We start from the raw sequence: 20,355 nt of genomic DNA, 5'->3' as shown, positions 1-20,355 counted from the left end.
CTTCCGTTGAGACTCTTCTATGTTTTCTAACGCTTTATCCCGAATGGCTTCTAAGTCCCTAGAGGCTCGATCAAATTTCTCATACAGGTATTCGGCTAACTCGTCTGGAACTTTACCGCGTTGCTCAACACCAAAGAGTAGGACAGAGGGGCAGAAGTTCGTAGATGTGTGGACGGTATTGTTTAAAGCGTATTCGGCTGACCGCAACTTGGATACCCAATCGGTCTGGTCTGGAGCATCAGATAGTTTGCTAAGGATAGGACGCAACACACGGTTCACCCGTTCTACCTGTCCATTGGCTTGTGGGGATCCGGTGGCGTTGAGGACATGGCTAATGTTATGCGATTCCAAGAAGTCCTCAAACAAGGTTGAGGTGAAACAAGTAGCTCGATCGCTAACAATCCGCCTAGGGCGGCTATAGTAAGACATATATTGGGAAAGGGCAGAACACACTTCCTTCGCATTAGTTGAGGAGGTTGGGTAAAGTTTGGTTAATTTAGTGAAAGCATCGATAACAACAAGTATATACTTCTTGCGTAAGGGAGAACTAGGGAGCGGACCTAAATGGTCAATATGGATGGTATCGAATGGTAAGGGTTCTTTAGGGATGCTGTACATATTCCGGGCATTAGTATGATGAGGTGCAGAATAAACAATGCACTTGAGGCAGTTCTTAATGAATTTGTCGATAGTGGGCTTCATGTGGGGGAACCAGTAATGCTGACTGATTTTGCTGAAGGTTTTGTTTATGCCCAGGTGGCTAATTCGCTCGTGAGTGTGTCTAATTACGTTGTCGACCATCTCCGAAGGGACATACAATTGAGGTTGACCATCAGGTATGTCGCGATAGACAAGCCCATCTTGAAGTAAGAATCCGTCAACTTCTTCTGATTCTAACCGATGTTTAAGAGCTTCGATAGATGGGTCACGCGTCTGAGCTACTTGAAGCTGGAAGTCAAGGTCAATCTCACCGATGGCACCCACAGCTTCGGTGCGACTCAGTGCGTCGACATGAGGCATAGAAGTGCCTGAGCGATGACAGATGGTATAATCGTAATTTTCCAGAAACAAGGACCACCTGGCAATCTTAGCGGAAGCATTACGGTTCTTAAGGGTCTCGACCAGAGAGTTGCAGTCAGTAACTATCTTAATGGGGAGCCCATGAACATAAGTGTGAAAGCGCTTAAGAGCGTAAATGATGGAAAGAGTTTCAAGCTCATAACTGTGTAACTTGGACTCGTCTTTTGAAGTGGTTTTGGAAAAGTAAGCAACAGGGTGCAACTTATTGTCATCCTGTTTCTGAAGGAGAATAGCGCCAAAACCAAAGGAACTTGCGTCACAGTGTAATTCGGTTTCCCGTTTTGGGTCGAATATGGAAAGGACAGGAGAATGCACAAGTTTGTCACGTAAGGTTTCAAAAGCATGCACACAATTTGAATCGAAGTTAAATACTTCGTCCTTCTGAAGAAGTTTTGTCATAGGTGTAGCGATGCAAGAGAAAGATGGAACAAACCGTCGGAAGTATGAAAACAGACCAAGACAACGTCTGAGCTGCTTTAAATTAGTGGGCATAGGGTAATTAGTAAGTGCTTTAATGTGCCTTTCACTAGGCTGAATTCCAGAAAAGTTAGCTTTGTAGCCCAAGTATTCTATTTCTTCATGGACAAATTTGCACTTGTCAAGACGAAGTTCTAAATTATTCTGCTTAATCTTTTCTAATACGGACCGAAGGGTACTGAAATGAGAGCTAAGATCGGTAGAAGCGATGATGATGTCATCGAGGTACACTACTATTCTGCCATCATCAATGAATTCCCTTAAGATAGAATTAATAAAACGTTGAAATTCGGAAGGGGCGTTACGAAGACCAAATGGCATTTTCAGATATTCAAATTGACCATCTGGGGTCACAAAAGAAGTGTAGGGGATAGACTCCTCACTCATTGGGACTTGATGGAATCCGCTTTTCAAATCCAGCAAACTGAAGAATTTTTTTCCACACAGATGCTCCAAACAAGTTTCGATAAGGGGTAAGGGGTAATTGTCCCGAACTGTAATTTTGTTGAGGGGCCGGTAATCCACACACATACGAACCTCGCCACTCTTTTTCCTAACGAGGACAAGCGCAGAAGCATAAGGAGAATTACTGGGCCGGATGATGTTTTCTGCTAACAGTTTATCAACAATTTGCTTAACCTGCTGTCTTTCACCATAAGAGAGTCTTCGCGGCTTAGTAAATATTGGTGTATCATGAGTCAGATTGATTTTCATAGGGTGTTTGAGTGGTATAACATCTGAAGTATAGATGAGGTATGAGTTTTCAACAATAGAATTGACTATTGAACGTTGTTCCAAAGATAGTGTTTTTCCTAAATCCAATTCATTATCGGTTTCAGCCACATCGAGCGCACAAATACTCCTTATAGCATCGTCTAATTTTTCTGGAAGAATCGTATCTACTTCTTTAAGTTCCGTCGATAGAGGTTTAGTAATACATGAAGTTGTAAGAGATGAATACGTAAGAAAAATATTAAGTGAGTTCAGTAAATCGCGACCGATAATGACTGGCCACGCAATTCCAGGTAATATAATAAAAGAGTGTCGAACGGAATGATTCTTAAATCGGATAGTACAATCGATTTTTCCTCGAGAGTAAAGTGGTCCCTTAATCATAGTGCAGTATTCGGTAGCGGAAAGAGGTCCTAGCATCTTAACTGGTACTATCGTGTCGCTAATGAAGCTCACAGGACTTCCTGTGTCGAGAAGGGAACGAACGCAGGGAAGGGTGGTACGCTTAGCAGAAGGGTGGAAAAATGTCAAACTCACCTCTTGATTTGTGGCGAGAGCTTCGTCCGAACTAGTATTGCCCTCGACAGTGGCGTTGGCCCGACGTTCAGGACAGTTACGGTAGACGTGTCCAGTCTGGAAACAACGAAAACATCCGCCGGGTGGGCGCTTAGGTCGCGGGCACGCGTTCTGAAGGTGTCCGAATCAGGAGCAGTTGAAGCAGCGGATGGGTTCCTGCGATGGGCGGGGCCGTTCCATACAGCTGTTCGTTGTGGCCCGGGCATCAGCGGAAAGGGGCTGGGTGGTGCAAAGATGACGGCAAGATTCGAAAAGTTTCAATTTCTTCCGGAAGTCGTTCATCGTAAGAGGCATGAAATGCAGACTCGACGTAATTGACGGGCTTCCCAAGCCGTCGATGACGATCGGGATCAGTTCTGAATCGGCGATACTGGCTTGGTCTGCGATGCGCTGCATGTCAAACAAGTAGTGCAGGGCGGATTCCTGGGGCCGCAATCGACGGTTACGGAGTTGGCGATAAACAGATTCGGGCGTAGCAACGACGTGAAGATTGTCGATCAACTCTTTCTTCAACTCATCATAAGTGGTTACAACAAGTTCTTTTGCGACGTTAGCGGCTGTGCCGGTGAGGAGCCGAAGGGTGAAGAAAAAATTATCTGCATCGCGCACTCGGTAAAGTGCAAAGAGACGCTCCAAGTCGCGGAACCATCGGATGACATTGGGGTTCTTATCGACGTCGAGTGGCTCGATAAAAGCTTCAAAGTCCTTTACGCAAAGGGCGACTGGCTGCGGCGTTTCAAGTTGGTGCACCTTTTGGCGTAATTCAGCAAGCTGCTGTTGCTGTCGCAGCTTCTCAAATTGGGCCTCGATGTCGTCAGGGCCGCGGGGAAGGGCAGCGGCCACACCATGGGTAGAAGGAAGGGCGGAAACGGCGTCAGTGGTATTTTTCATCGCCGCGGCAGCGTTTGCAACATTTTCATGATGCGCACAATCGTCGTCGCCATTGCAATGTGGAAGGCACAAAATGGCGGCATCTTGGTGGTTTGCACAAGCGGGAGCCGGTGTCGTCGCTGAGGTGGTAGGCGGCGGCGCCGCACGGGGGGAACCAGCGACCGGCTCGATGGGGGCATAAAGCTGTCGGAGTTGTGTGACGGTAGCGGTATCCGGCACGTCGACGCCGGCCTCGATAAGCGCCCGACGAAGTTCTTTTTTCCTCAGCATGATGGAAAATGGCGTTGTGTCATACACACACGTACACAGGTACACACGGATACAGGCTGGTTAGGCGGCTTTGTAGGCGGTTTTTGTTGGTAATCCCACTTCTGAGATGTAACGACCAAGCGTTTTACGGTTGGCGGAAGGTTAATTGGCCGTTTTAATAAGATTTAGCACAATTCGGAAGAGCACACAAATAATTATACGCAGAAGTCAGTGGCTTACGTCTGTTCAGTTCAATGTCGCGCCAAGAAGAGAGCTTTATTCTATGACAGTTCATCTAGCACACCGGGTGCTCCAGCGGTCAAGGTATAATGCGTTTATACCGCTGCGTTCGGGGTTCGGGTTGAGTGCACAGTGGGCGATATTAGTCCGGACGTTACAGATCATTTGTTGATGTATGCGTGTGAATTCCAATGGCTATTTTGGTTGATGTGTCGTAGTGTGGGTGAAAAACTACGTATCACAATCGAATCCCCTCCTGTCATTCGTTCGTCCAATATGGCCTGCCCGCCAAACCTATAAGCCCATCAAGGTGGATTAAAAATATCAGGTGGTGGATTAGGGCCTTTGGGGGGTCGCCATTGTGACGAACATTCCACACCGTCTAGACAGGTCTAATTTCGATACGCACACGCACTGACCAGTACCGGAATAGCTAACGCCAAAACGGACTGCGGCTGCAGTATGCAATAAGAGACGCGTGTCCGCGACTTTATCGGATGGTTCCCACATTTTGCCACCTTACAAAATAACAGGGAACCGATGACAATTTCGGTTCCCTCAACAAAATACAACTTTGGCAAAACGGCTTCAGGTATCTCGCCTGACGTGAAACTAATGAAATTAATAAATAGAACGCATCGTGTCCGGAACTAGGACAGTGATGAACTAAGAAACAAACAAGAAGGTTCTGTTCAGTGTTGAGCTTAATATCACAAAGGTCCGAGTTATTACACCATAGTTGAGGGACTTTACGTCATTTTAGAACCGTTGACCATTGGTTTCCGCACACATAGCTTAGCAAATAGAACAGATTTCTTTGTTATTATGTGCATTTTTGTGTGTCTATTGGTTTTATCGAAAAACTTAGATATATTAACAAAAGATTTGATGATTTGTTTATGCACGAAATTTAAAATCATGTGAGTAAGAGTTCTAATCTCACGTAAATTGTCCATGCGGCTCGTAGATAATGAGGAATTAATGTGAAAATTGAAAAAAATAATGCTTTCTTAATTTTTATCAACAAAAATGTCAAAAACACAATGAATTATGGAATAAATTCATGGAATAACACAAAATAACACACTTTAATCCATGTTTTAATGTTAAATAAGAACTCGCAAAGTCCAAAATATATTTTTAAAGAATATTTAATCGAAAAAATGGGGTAGATAAATTATATGAACAAATTTAATAAATGTAAACAAAGTTTGAATCCTGGGGACCTTACGTCAAGTGACGAATTGTCAAAATGCACTAGAGTCCACCACCTGATATATTTAAATCCACCTTGAAGCCCATCTAGTCCCTATACCCACTTTGCTACGACACATCAACTAAAACAGCCATCGGAATTCACACGCATTCATCAACAAATGATCGAACTCCCTCCCGTCATTTCGTTTTCATTTTTCTACAGCACGGCTGTCAAATTGTACGGGATAAGCCCAAGGTGGAATATAGAGGAGGTGTCTTCTTAGCGTTTGGCATGTTGCCATTTTGAGATTCAGTTTGACAACAGCCGTCGATATTTGTTTACAGGCAGCAGCTGCATTATAACGTGTAAAATGCCGAATTATGGAGTGTGGATGCAAAATACAAATTTTTAATGCTAAACAAATGTGTATTAAACGAAAATAATTCATTTATCATATCAAAATACCAGCAACATTCGTCGCATTTGACAACTGCCGTCGATCCTGGTTTTGTGTTTTTTTCTAAAGCCTCGATGCCCAATTGTTCTGTATGACGACACCTCCTTTCTACCCACTCTGGATAAGCCCACCTGTATAATGAATCCACTTTGGTTAAGCCCTCTACGTTACATTGGAGAAGCGTTACATCCCTTAAAATATTCCCATTCGGCATTTTTATTACTGGTTTTTCCCCATCCAGGCGACCGACCAGTGTACACTAATAGAATAAAAAATATTTTAAATTGCGATGAAAAAAAGTTAATTGCTTTAAGATGACCCAAGTGCCACAAATCCACTAAACGACCACTAAACGGCTTCTAAACGACTCAAGCACTCTACCTAAACGGAATATAGAAAGACTTCGTTTAGCAGACGGCAAACGACTCATGCATTCTAAAAATAGCAAAAAAGCTGGTGGCGCTATCTGTAGGTGGGATACCCCAACCAGTTGAGAGCTTCATCGCTTGGAGGAGAGCTTTCTCATTTCCTCTGTACTGTTGTATGGTTTCGCATTGAAGTTATGCATCGCTAGAACTGGAACGGCGATACGATTGTTTAAATACTAAACTCCAATGAAAACCACCAGCACTGAAGCAAGTGAGATTTGAGTAATGGTCGTTGGTGTTGATACCCACGTATCTGACCACACGACCATTCATATAGATTTTTGCTCAGAAAGTTAGAAGGCTATATAGGTCATGATAAGATGAAACTTGTCGAAACACATTGCAAGAAAAGGATAGCAATATAATGATGAGTTGTAATACGCCATCTATTGATCAAACCAATGAAGCTGTGGAGCTTTCATTTTTTTTTCTATGGATATTCAATTTTTCAGTCGTTTAAGCTTAATCTGTGTCGCTTGGGAAGAGAAATCACACAGATTCTCCAAGGAATTCCAGGCGTTTCTGTATTTTTAGATGATGTTAAACTAACAGCTCCTGATGACAAGACCCATGTGGAAAGACTGCGCACTGTTTTAAAACGATTTCAAGACCATAATATGAGAGTGAATGAAAGCAAATGTAATTTCCTTGCAGATTGCATAGAATACTGTGGATACGGGAACGACAAGTACGGTATTCACAAAATGAAGGAGAAAATTACTGCCATTCAGCAAATGCCAAAACCAAGGAACAAAGATGAGGTAAGAGCTTTTGTAGGCCTTGTGAATTATTACGCGAGATTTATCCCAAATTTAAGCGCAAAGATTTATCCCATAAATAATTTACTTAAAAACGAAATTCCTTTCGAATGGAATAAGGCATTTGAATGGATCAAAAATGAAGTGCAATCTGAACGGATCTTGATACACTACGATCCTAGCTTACCAATAGCTCTAGCAGTAGATGCTTCGCCCTACGGAGTTGGCGCCGTTTTAAGTCACATCTATCCAGATGGCAAAGAATATCCAATTCAATACGCATCTCAAACACTATCACCAACCCAACAAAAATGTACTCAGGTGAATAAAGAAGCATATGCGATTATTTTCGGAGTTAACAAGTTTTACCGATATCTTTATGGAAGAAAATTTGTCTTAATAACCGATAACAAGCCAGTTTCTCAAATTCTATCACCACAGAAAGGTTTGCCAACGCTATCAGCAACTCGCATGCAACATTACGCTGTATTTCTAGAATCATTCAATTTTGAGATTAGATATCGACCATCAAAAGAACACGGAAATGCTGACGGAATGTCACGATTGCCAATCAGAGATATTTAGCTGGAGGATACAGAAGAACCCGATGAAATTGAACTAAATCAAATAAAAAAAACTTCCCGTATCAGTAGAAGAAGTGAAGAGACTAGCAAAGACATAAATGTTCAATTACTAATAGACGGATTAAATTCAGGGAGAACAGTATCCATTAACGATCGTTTTGGAATCGACCAGACACAATTTTCCCTTCAAAAGGGATGTCTTATGAGAGGCGCTAGGGTCTACGTTCCACCTCAATTACGAAATCGAGTCTTAAACGAACTTCATGAAGGCCACTTTGGCATATCACGCATGAAATCGCATGAGATCTTATTGTTGGTGGAAAAATATGGATAACGACATAGAAAGATTATCAAAAAACTGTGTCTCTTGTGCAAAAGTAAGAAAAGATCCTCCTAAAGTACCAACTCATGTATGGGAGCGTCCACAATCAGTTTTTGAAAGAGTACGTGCGGATTACGGTGGGCCATTTATGGGTATATATTTTCTTATTCTAGTTGATGCGTACAGCAAATGGCCTGAAGTAAAAATAACACCGGATATGAATACAGACACTACTATAGACAAAATGCGAGAAATTTTTGCCATTTTTGGCTTACCATCAATTTAAGTGACCGATAGCGGTACACAATTCATGTCAGAAAAATTACAAACATTCTTAAAATCTAACGGAATAACCCATAAAACAGGAGCTCCTTACCATCCCGCAACAAATGGTCAGGCAGAAAGATATGTACAAACAATTAAAGATAAAATTAAAACTATGCAATGCCATAAATCTGAAATTCCAAAAAAGTTACAAAACATACTGCTAGTGTACAGGAAAACAACTCATCCAAGCGCAGGGGAAAGTCCTTCGCGGTTAATGTTAAACAGACAGATACGGTCTCGGCTTGATGTTATGGTACCAAAAATCAAAAGGAAACCAATCCTGAAGTAGTAGACAAAACGACAAGATCATTTGCAGTAAACGAAAGAGTAGCAGCAAGAGATTTCTTTTCCCAGACCGAAAAGTGGAAATTTGGAACGATTACAAAGAAGCTAGGAAAACTGCATTACGAAATACTATTAGACGATGGAAGGATGTGGAAAAGGCACATAAACCAAATAAGATCTGGTCCTGAAGAAATATCAATCCACCATAGAAGTAACCAAAACATAGAACCTTGGATAGATGAATCATTTTATCTGCTAGATAGAATGGAAGAGTTTCAACTCCCTCATGATTCAGAAACGGAGATGTTTAGATCTGATAATATTAATGAAGATTTAGCTTGTGGAGAAGAATCTCAAACTAATGTTAGGAGATCAACAAGAACTCGACAACCACCAATTCGATACCGTGATTAGGGATTATTGTTTTAATTAAGAATGTAAATATGAATTGTCTTTCACATTTTAGCAAGTACAGGCGGTCCCCGAAATACACGGTACCTCTTATACGCGGATTCGGAGATACAGGCGGTCCCCGAGATACACGGTTAATGGGGACCAAAAACGGCCGCAAAATACCGCGTATCTCGAATTTCCGCGTAAGTCGAATCTCATGATTTCCAGCTAAAATATCACAAATTTTCGTGTTATTTTGCAAGTAGGGGGCGTTTTTAGTCACTTTGTGAATTATTTGATATGATTCTGACTGAATATAACTGTTTTAAACCTTTTGAAATAGTTTTTAACATTCTATCAAAACGGAAATTATTTGGCAATTTGCAATTGATGTGTCAAATCAGTACAATTTGCTCAAATAATTGACAAATTTAGAAAACCGCGTACAGGCGGTCCCCGAGATACACGGTACCTCTTATACGCGGATTCGGAGATACGCGGTTTTCTAAATTTGACAATTCTTCGAGCAAATTGTACTGATTTGACACATCAATTGCAAATTGCCAAATAATTTCCGTTTTGATAGAATGTTAAAAACTATTTCAAAAGGTTTAAAACAGTTATATTCAGTCAGAATCATATCAAATAATTCACAAAGTGACTAAAAACGCCCCCTACTTGCAAAATAACACGAAAATTTGTGATATTTTAGCTGGAAATCATGAGATTCGACTTACGCGGAAATTCGAGATACGCGGTATTTTGCGGCCGTTTTCGGTCTCCATTAACCCTATTCCAGGCAACCGGCTACCCGGGTAGCCAAATCGATTTTGATTGCTCATTTCTCTGATTCTAGAAATCCGATTGACTTGAAATTTGGAATATGTGTGTAATCCACAGCCATCTTTTACTGGAATTTTTCGTAGAATTTTTTGAGTATAATTAACCTGTTTTTTGGAATTAAATTTTTCAATACCCCTATTCCAGGCAACCGGGCTACCCGGGTAGCCAGCAACTTTGGAAGCTTATAACTTTTGAATGCGTAATCCAATATTGATGCAATATTCTGGTGAAAATTAAACAAACTAATGCAGTTTCTATAACTGTGCATAGATTGGTTCAACTCGCTACCGTTTTTTAGTTATAGCTTTTCAAAGTTGGCAGGATTTTTTTGAAAATAATTACAAAATGTGAAAAATATTTTTTTCAGTACTTTACAAAATTTTCACAGCAAAATGGCTCCAAAAGTTTTGAGAACTGTATGTTACACGTATTGTGTAAATTTTTCAGAAATTTTCTATGAGCGATAAAAAAGATAAAGGACCTTTGATTTGAATAAAAACCGTTACATTATGACCCTTGCTGGTAGAAATACACCAACATCAAATAAACTTCACACTAATAGTTCACACACTAAAACTCCTTTATCTTTTTTATTGCTCATAGAAAAATTCTGAAAAGTTTACACAATACGTGTAACATACAGTTCTCAAAGCTTTTGGAGCCATTTTGCTGTGAAAATTTTGTAAAGTACCGAAAAAAATATTTTTCACATTTTGTAATTATTTTCAAAAAAATCCTGTCAACTTTAAAAAGCTATAACTAAAAAACGGTAGCGAGTTGAACCAATCTATGAACAGTTATAGAAACTGCATTAGTTTGTTTAATTTTCATCAGAATATTGCACCAATATTGGATAACGCATTCAAAAGTTATAAGCCTCCAAAGTCGCTGGCTACCCGGGTAGCCCGGTTGCCTGGAATATGATGTATTTTTGGTTGCCAGTGACAGGGTTAACCGTGTATCTCGGGGACCGCCTGTAATCACTTTATATTGTTAGGAGGAGAGAGTTGTCATATACGTCTGACAGCTGTCCATCGACAGAATCTGCTGGTTGGGTAGCAAACAGCTGTCAGTGAAAATAAACGGCACTCTGTGTCTGAACTGCGAACGAAACACATGTGTCTTCCTTCCACGAGTTATAACAAGTACAATAATAATTCTGTGGCGACCACGGTGTGGCCCTTCCACTGTTCGGAGCTGACCTCCGGTTGTACACACCGCACACGGTTAATCCAGGAAACGTCAGCCTGGCATACACCGCGCACGGATTAACCAAAGACGTCAACGTGACATAAGCCACGAGGCCGCGCAATACACTTCCGCCTCATCTTTTATAAAAACCCAGCGAACACTATACGCGCTCTCTTTTCCCTTTATTCTCTTCTCAAAGACAGATCCAATTTTGTAAACCACTCGACAAAGTTAAATAAATCTTGGCAATCTCAAAATATAAAAATGGTCTACCGTTTATTCAGGTAGCCAAAACTGGTGACCCCGACGTGATTGCCAAGAAAAATTTCTTTTGTTTTCGCGAGTGCGAGTATTTCGACGCGAGTGCGTGTGTTTTGTTGTGAGTGTGTGCGTAGTGCGTGTATTCCGTGAGTGCGTGAGTGCGTCGCCCAACCAAACATTTTTACCGCCGCGAGTGAAAATTGTGCCAGTGAAGTGTCCACAGGATCCACGATCTGGCAGTCAGCGACCGACCGACCCCCCACGGAAGCAGATCGACGAGAGAGAGAGAGAGAAAGAGCACCCCAAAGGTTACACCAGCAGTCCTCGCCGACGATCCGGCTTGTGCAACCTGCGCACTCCGCCGATGTTCCGGCTCGTGTAACCTGCGAACACCGCCGACGATCCGGCTCGTGCAACTAGCACGCTACGCCGATGTTCCGACCCGTGTAACCATCGAAACATCGCCTTACGATCTACGAAGCAAACTGACGTTACGGCCCGTGTTGCTAGCAGCTTTCGCCGACGATCCGGCCCGCGCGACCGACAGCTTACGCCGACGATCCGGCCCGTGTAGCTAGTAGCCCACGCCGACGCTTCAGCATACGACCCCGCGCACCGCGCCAACGTTCCGGTCCACACAGCCAGCAGCCTTCGTCATCGATCCGGGCCGTGCCCTCAGCTGTCTACGCCTGTGAGACCAGCGACCCGTACCAACGATCTGGCTCGAACCAATTACGCCGTCATTCCGGTAAGCCCAAATACGCCGTCAATCCGGCCAGTGCTAGTGACATCGTCATTCGCGACACAGCGACGCCATTTTATTCGTGTCGGTATAGCGCACCATTTTGTGTCAATCAGTTCAGCGCACCATTGTGTACGAGCAGACAGCGCCATTGTCTTCGGAACGCTACAGCGGCATTTCGGGGTTTCAAAGCACCGTGCAGCGAAACCACGATTCTACACGTGGCGTAAAAGATGATGCAACACAGCCCCGACCTGCAGCGCGCTTCCCTAGCATTACCGCTCGTCCCAGAGGCGGCTGAGATGAGACCGGCTGATGTTAACGACGCGGCTGCAGCAGCACCTATGATGGAGTACCTCGCAGTTCGACACTTTCGTCACCACCTGGAAGGACGCTCGTTCCACATCTATACGGATCATAAACCACTGGTTTATGCGTTCCAACAATCGCTGGACAAAGCATCTCCAAGGCAAGCACGACACCTCGACTTCATCGGACAGTTCACCACCGACATCCGTAACGTGGAAGGGCAGGAGAACGTCACCGCCGATCTACTGTCCCGTATCGAAACAATCCGGTCCTCTTCGACTATCGACTTCAACGAATTGGTCGAAGACCAGTCCCGCGATCCCGAACTGACTGACATCCTCAGCGGTAAAATCAGGACGGACCTGCTCCTTCAACGCGTCCCAATTCCTGGCAGCAGCAAGACACTGTTTTGCGAATGTCCTACCGGCATCATCCGCCCGTACGTCACGAGACCTTTCCGACAACAACTACTTCGTGCCGTTCACAGCATGAGCCATCCCAGCGCGAGAACCACCATTCGACTGATGACCGAGAGATTCATCTGGTTGAACATTCGCCGAGACACCAGAGAATTCGTCCGCAGCTGCTTAGCCTGCCAAACAACGAAGGTCCATCGTCACACACACAGCCCACTCGTACGATACCCGCCACCAGACACCAGATTCGCCCACATCAATCTGGACATCGTTGGGCCGTTCCCGATAAGCAATGGTTACCGCTATTGCCTTACCATCATCGACCGTTTCACCCGCTAGCCGGAGGCCATTCCCATCACCGACATCGCAGCGCCAACGGTAGCGTCAGCCCTGCTTAGCGGCTGGATAGCCCGCTTCGGCGTCCCGGCTTTCATCACTACCGACCAAGGGAGGCAGTTTGAGTCAACCCTCTTCGCCGAGCTCACCCGAGCGCTGGGCACCAAACACCTGCGAACGACAGCTTACCATCCTCAGGCCAATGGTCTGATCGAACGCTGGCATCGCACCCTGAAAGCAGCCATCTGTAGCAGAGATTCTACCCATTGGGCCGATCACCTGCCTATCATCCTGCTTGGATTGCGGACGGCATTCAAAGAAGACATCAAAGCTTCCCCAGCAGAACTCGTTTACGGCAGCACGCTGAAAATTCCGGCCGAGTTTTTCTGCAGCAGCCCACAGACGAATTTTCCCGACACGACCGAGTTCACGCAAACGCTTAGAAAGGCTGTGGACAACATTCGACCAACGCAGACCGCCTGGCACGACAAACGAGCTTCCTTTGTCCACGCAGATCTGAGGACATGCAGCCACATTTTCGTCCGCAACGACACCGTACGCCCCGCCCTTACGCCACCATACCAAGGGCCCTACGAGGTGTTACAGCGTTCCGGTAAGTCGTTCCAGATCCAAATTAACGGTAGATCGACCAACATCTCCATCGACCGCCTGAAGCCCTGCTATTCGCTACAAGAGCCGACACCTGTGTCGCAGCCAACGCCGCCACCACCAGCCCCACCACCACCAGATACATCGTCATCTCCGAACGATTTCTCGACCGGTGTCACTCGTTCACAGCGTCGCGTCATTATCCCGCTTCGTTTCCGGTAACACCAGTCTGATGGGGGAGTACTGTGGCGACTACGGTGTGGCCCTACCACTGTTCGGAGCTGACCTCCGGTTGTACACACCGCACACGGTTAATCCAGGAAACGTCAGCCTGACATACACCGCGCACGGATTAACCAAAGACGTCAACGTGACATAAGCCACGAGGCCGCGCAATACACTTCCGCCTCATCTTTTATAAAAACCCAGCGAACACTATACGCGCTCTCTTTTCCCTTTATTCTCTTCTCAAAGACAGATCCAATTTTGTAAACCACTCGACAAAGTTAAATAAATCTTGGCAATCTCAAAATATAAAAATGGTCTACCGTTTATTCAGGTAGCCAAAATTCAATTATTAAAAAAACTAAAAAATTTCGTTTCAAGGGCGCGCAAATAGTACTCATCTATCAGGTTTTTGGCGTGATATACGTAAGACAACAAAGATTATGGAATCAAAAAATTTCATGATTTTGTATTTTATTGCATTTATGACTATCTATGACGTTTTGTTGCATTTATGACTATCTATGACATTTTATTGCATTTATGACTATCTATGACATTTTATTGCATTTATGACTACTATTGATGACTACTCGACCAACGCCATAAGTCATTTGAACTTAAAAAAGGGCGCATTTTTTACCCACTCATCCTTCAACACTTGTTTCAATTAATCTCTGCGAAAAATATTGCATTTTCGGATCACGTGGCCTAGTTCCATTGAAAAATTGGCAATTGATATCATATTGAGAGTCTACGAAATCGTTTTCATCAATTTTGTTTCAGCAGGTTTGGTGTTTTGGGCATATAACAATGCTCTGTATGTTCTCCCACTCGATTGACCTTGAAACATGTGTTACCTTTAAGTGAAATTTCCCAGAACTGGGTCTGAGAATATGTTTCCAAATCTCTTTTCCCATAAATTTGAATAATTTTAAAGCTCACCTTTCCTCACTGAGCCCTAGTATCATGACTCCATCGTACTACCGTTACACGAGATATTGATGATGCATCTTAGTAGATTGGTAGAATAGTAGGCTATTCTAGAAGGTGGCCGTATGACCTTGACGAGTCAAACTTGTTTTAATATGTTAGTAGAGCCTAATTTGACATAATTTTTTGAATTATTTGATTCTCCCTATTGAGCGTATGCGAGCTTAGTAAACACAACCGTTGCTGTCGATTGCCAATGCTCAACTGAGGTTTTTATTCCAGATTCTAGTTCAAGGTATTTACAAGTGTACAGTTGTATATGTGAATATATTAAGCACGGTTTCTACGAATTGAATTGGTATCTCAACACTCCCCCTCAATTCAATATCCCTTACAATCCTAAGTTCATTATTTGCATAGTGAAACTTTGTCTAGGCAAACCTTTCGTCATTATGTCAGCCTGTTATTCTGCTGAAGCTATGTACTTTAAAATAATCTTTCCGCTCTGGATTCTATCTCTTATAAAAAGATGCTTCACATTCATATGCTTCAGCCGACCTAAGTTTCGTTGATCTTCAGCTACACGTATTGTGGACTGATTATCCTCATAATAAGGAACTGGACTACTTAGCTTGCAACCTAAGTCTTCAAGCAATCGTTCCAACCATGCTCCGTGACATACTGCATTAGTAAGATAAATTAATTCTGCTTCTGTGGACGACAATGCTATTATTGATTGTTTCCTTGTGAGCCAACAAACTGTTGCTCCATAGACCTTGAACATATATCCTGATAACGATGTTCTATCTAATTTGTTGCTAGCCCAATCGGCATCTGCAAATGCTTTTAATATCTCCCTATCTACATTTCCATCGTATATCAATTTTACATCTAACGTTCCCTTAATATATCTCAGTATTCTTTTCAAATGTACCCAATGTTCTTCATTAGGGCAACTTTGGAACTGGCTAAAATAAATCGTTGCTGCGCATAGGTCTGGACGGGATGTTAGTGCCACATACATTAGACAGCCTATCAATTCCCGATACGGTTTATCAATTCGTTTGTTCTCTTTGCCTTTCTCTTAATTCAAATTACATTCGATAGGAGTTGCAACTGATTTGCAATCACTCATGTTAAACCGCAACAACAAATTATTAAGAAAAGTTTTCTGATGAATGTACAGTAATTTGTTTTCTTTGCAGCGTTCTATGTCCATTCCTAAGAAATGCTTAACTTCTTCACTATCTGTCATTTTGAATTGTTCTGATAGAGCTTTTTTTACTGTTCCTATCATATCTAAACTCTCTCCCACGATTAGTAAATCATCTACATATAAAATCATAATAATTCTTTTCGAGCCACTTCCTCTTGTGTATAAGCAAGGATCATTATTACTAGGTAAAAAATTTAAACTTTCAACAAATTCATTGAACTTCCTATTCCATGCTCTAGAGGCTTGTTTTAAGCTGTTTTAAGTTTTTTTTAATGAACTGTTACATCTTAATTAGGCCATAGGGCCCGTTGAAGATTAATAAATAAATAATAATAATAATAATAATAAATATTTTTTCAGACAACAAACTAGACCCTTTCCGAGATCAAAACCTTCTGGTTGTTCCATATAAATTTCCTCACTTATTTCACCATTCAAAAATGCTGTACATACGTCCATTTGATAAATATACCAATTTTTGTAGTTTGCTATAGCAAACACCGTTCTTATGGTATCTAACCTTGCAACTGGGGAGTAAGTGTCAGTGTAATCAGAATCCTGTCTGCGAAAATCCGCGGGCTACTAAACGAGCCTTGTATCTAACTTCTTGTTCATTTTCCCTCTTTATCTTGAAACCCCATTTGCATGATATTGTTTTTCTACCTTTTGGGAGTTGTACTAAAGACCATGTTTTGTTACTCTCAAGCGAATTCATTTCATCTTGGACTGCTATTTTCCACTTATTCCAATCAGGCCTATTCTTTGCTTTTTCTAAAGATCGCGGTAAATCGTTCACAAAAGTTGTTGCACTTAACGCAAACCCCACATAATCCACCTCATAGTTTTCATGCCATCCGGGTGGTTTACGTTCTCTATCAGATCGACGACTCGATGATTCAGCTTCTTCGCGTTCATCAGATCAATCATCCATCGCTTCTTCTTCGTCGCATGTCCTAAAACTTTCGTCTACTGTGCTCGGTTCAGATGTTTCACCAGATTTCTCGATTTGCACATTTGGTTCGTCATCATCGTTTTCATCATCAGAGATGTGCTGTATTGCATGCTTCACAAAACACATTTTCGTTTCTGAGGCTTCTTTTGTCCGACACATCCAAACCGCGAACCATATCACCTTTCATCAGCTTATCCAAATTTTTGAAACTAAGATGGCCAAATCGACGATGCCATTGTTCTAGGTTCCGTGGAATTTGTCCACAAGAATAATACGCCTCATGTGTGTTCGAATTGTTGAAATTCAACCAATACAGTTTTCCACGTAACTCTCCTTTCACTATTAATTTCCCTCGTTTTGTTAACACTTCTACGCACCCATCATCAAAAATAACTTTAAAACCACTATTGCTTATTTTCCGTATGGATAACAAATTTGTAGGAGCTTCCGGCACATACAAAACGTTTTTCAGGGTAATTGGAATTTCATCACTACCACCACGATCAAATACTATATCACCTTCATGCCAAGCTGTAATAAACTGATTTTCTTTCGCGACCGAAATATTCACTGGTGAACTTAATTTCCTTAACTCGCGAAATAAACTCTTATTATTCGATATATGCTCCGACGAGCCAGAATCGACAATCCATGTTCCGTCAGAATTCATCGGAAATTTCCCATTGTTTACGAAAAACACACCACGCGAATCGTCATCGTCACCACCAAGGTACGCGCTGGATTTCTTTGTTGGGTTTCTTCCCGTTGCTTTGTTCTTTTCTGGACACTGATTTGACTTGTGGCCGTTCTTTTTACACACAAAACATTTTATTGTTCTCGTTTGCTGCTGTGGTTTTCGCTGCCAACCGTTTGCACTAGAAAACGCCGCTGGTTCCGAACTCGAGCTGTCCACCACACTACCACTTTGATGCTTTGTCTCTTCGTCAAGCAGTCGACTTTTCACGAAATCGACAGTTAAGCTATTCTCCGTCATTGTTTCCAAAGCCGTCACGAGCGTTGCATACGACGAATTCAAAGTAAGAAGAAGATGGCAAATCACATCTTCATCGTCTATTTTTCCACCAGTTGCTTTGTAATCGCGCACCAATTTGTCGAATTCCAAGAAATGCTCTCGAAGCGAGCCACTTTGGTGTTGCAGCGCAAGCAACTTTTTCTTCAAGAACATTCGGGGCGCTAAACTTTTTCTTTCGTAAATACTATGGATTGTATCCCACATTTCTTTCGGAGTATGTTTATCGCGAACATATTCCAACTGCGAATCTGCTATACGTGAGATCAGTAAAAGTTTACACTTCTTGTCATTTTTACTAAGATCATCACCATCTTTTCGTTCTTTCTGGATACATTTGGAAAGTCCTTTTTCTTCTAATAGAATTAACATTCTATATTTCCATGAAGCAAAGTTCGTTCCATTAAGCAATGGAAACAACACAACTTTATCATCTTCCATGGTTCAACACCACCAGTTTTCACTGCACTGTCCGTTAATCAATCACTTCACAAAAGAAGCCGGTATTCGTTTTCGCAGTACTGGATTAAACGTGTTCAGGCGGGACTGGGCCCATAACCTGTTGGGAAGTGCCCTCGTGTAAACGGCCTTACAGATGCAGATGCTGCATGGGCCTCCTTCTCTCAGGTGACAGGGACTGTCTTTACCCGTCTTTAGTGCCTCACTGACCGCTCGAAAAGCAATTGAAACAACAGAAATGCATTAATTTAGAACGACGGCACTAGGCAGATTGATAATAATAAATTTAATTCATGTCTACGTAGTGTTTGGCCAGCGTATATGAGTAAAAAGCTAAATAGATGAATTCTTTTAGCATACTCTTCAAACGCCTTTTAATAGTTTTTAAGTGTTTTGGCTGCTATTGCAGTATTTTAATGGTTATTTTTTTAGCAATACGTGGGTATTGATGGTCCTTTTATCAAATCTTATCATTACTTTGACGACCCCCCCCCCATGCTTATTGCGGACATAATTCGCCTTTTTATTTAAAATATTCAGCTGGACGAACACTTTTTGGACTGACTGTAGTTGCTAGGTTTTTTTCTCCTTAATATTACTCTCGATCACCATAAATACCTTTTCAGTCCTTGACGATTTATCGAAGTTGAGGTTGATTCGCTCGCCTCTTATTTTTTTCTTGTTTTCCTCGAGTTCCTATTCGGTGGTTCACCCAATTTACTGAAGAAGTATCTGAAGATCCTGCTTCTTCTCGGGTCCACGATCCTCATCTTCTTCTTTGCACTTAATTAATTAATTTGTTGAACTAAGGGCGGTGGCAACGCTGATCGAATGCGATTTTATCGGACGAGATTTATATAGGATTTGACTGATAACGTCGGACGTGCGATTTCGTCGTAGGGCATAATCAAAAATTTTTGATTTCGTTGAACGCCGCATCCGATTTTATCTGTCATACTAAATGTGTGGTGTTTTGTAGGAACAATCTCAACTTAATTTTTCATAATCGTTATATTACTAACCCAAGCGAAATTTTTCGGGGATAATGAACATAAACTCATGCCATCTCTTTCTATTCATCAGCTCTAATCTCTCACACGCATCGATGAACTTTTAGACATCTCTTTGTTCATTGTGCTATATTTGAAGGGTTTAAAACTGATAACGATTCATGTTCATGAACTAGTAATGGTCAAATGGTAATGGTGTAATATTTGCACCATGGTCGACATGAGTTCAATTCCATTTTTATTGTTTTCATTGATGATTTAAAGTTTTGATTTCTTTTTAAAACATGCAGCTCCAGTAACTTCAGACCCCTTTACTAATTGTTAGAAATGCGTGTTTAATAGTCAATCTATTATTTTTATTGTTTTATTTCTTTCTTTCAATTCATTTAGTATCAGTACCCCTTCATACAACAAAACAAGCAAATAGCACGATCATGAATAATAATATGGTGGCGCAACTGGCAAAGTGATTCGAAGTAGAATTAGCGATGTGGTTGGTAGCATCAAGGATGAAGCATGAGCATGAATTGGAATATGAGGGAAGGGAATGAATCCGAATGTTCATTTCTATTTTTAGCTCTTTTTTTGCATGGGTTCATCCTTCACGTGTGTTCACTATCCCCGAAAATGATCTTTATTTCGCTGGTCTTTTCGGGGATGATTCGTTAACGAATTATCCCCGAAAAGACCAGCGAAAACCAGCCTGGTCGGGAGCTTGGGAAAATCATCCAAATAATCGCAATATGATACGAAAAAGCGTTTGACAGCACGTGCGATAAAATCGCATACGATGGAGCACAGACACGGGCCTAAGTAAAAATGTTTA

The sequence above is a fragment of the Anopheles arabiensis genome, chromosome 2 (genome assembly GCF_016920715.1).
Source record: "Anopheles arabiensis isolate DONGOLA chromosome 2, AaraD3, whole genome shotgun sequence".
Lineage (NCBI taxonomy): Eukaryota > Metazoa > Arthropoda > Insecta > Diptera > Culicidae > Anopheles > Anopheles arabiensis.
Note: the sequence above shows the minus strand (reverse complement) of the source record.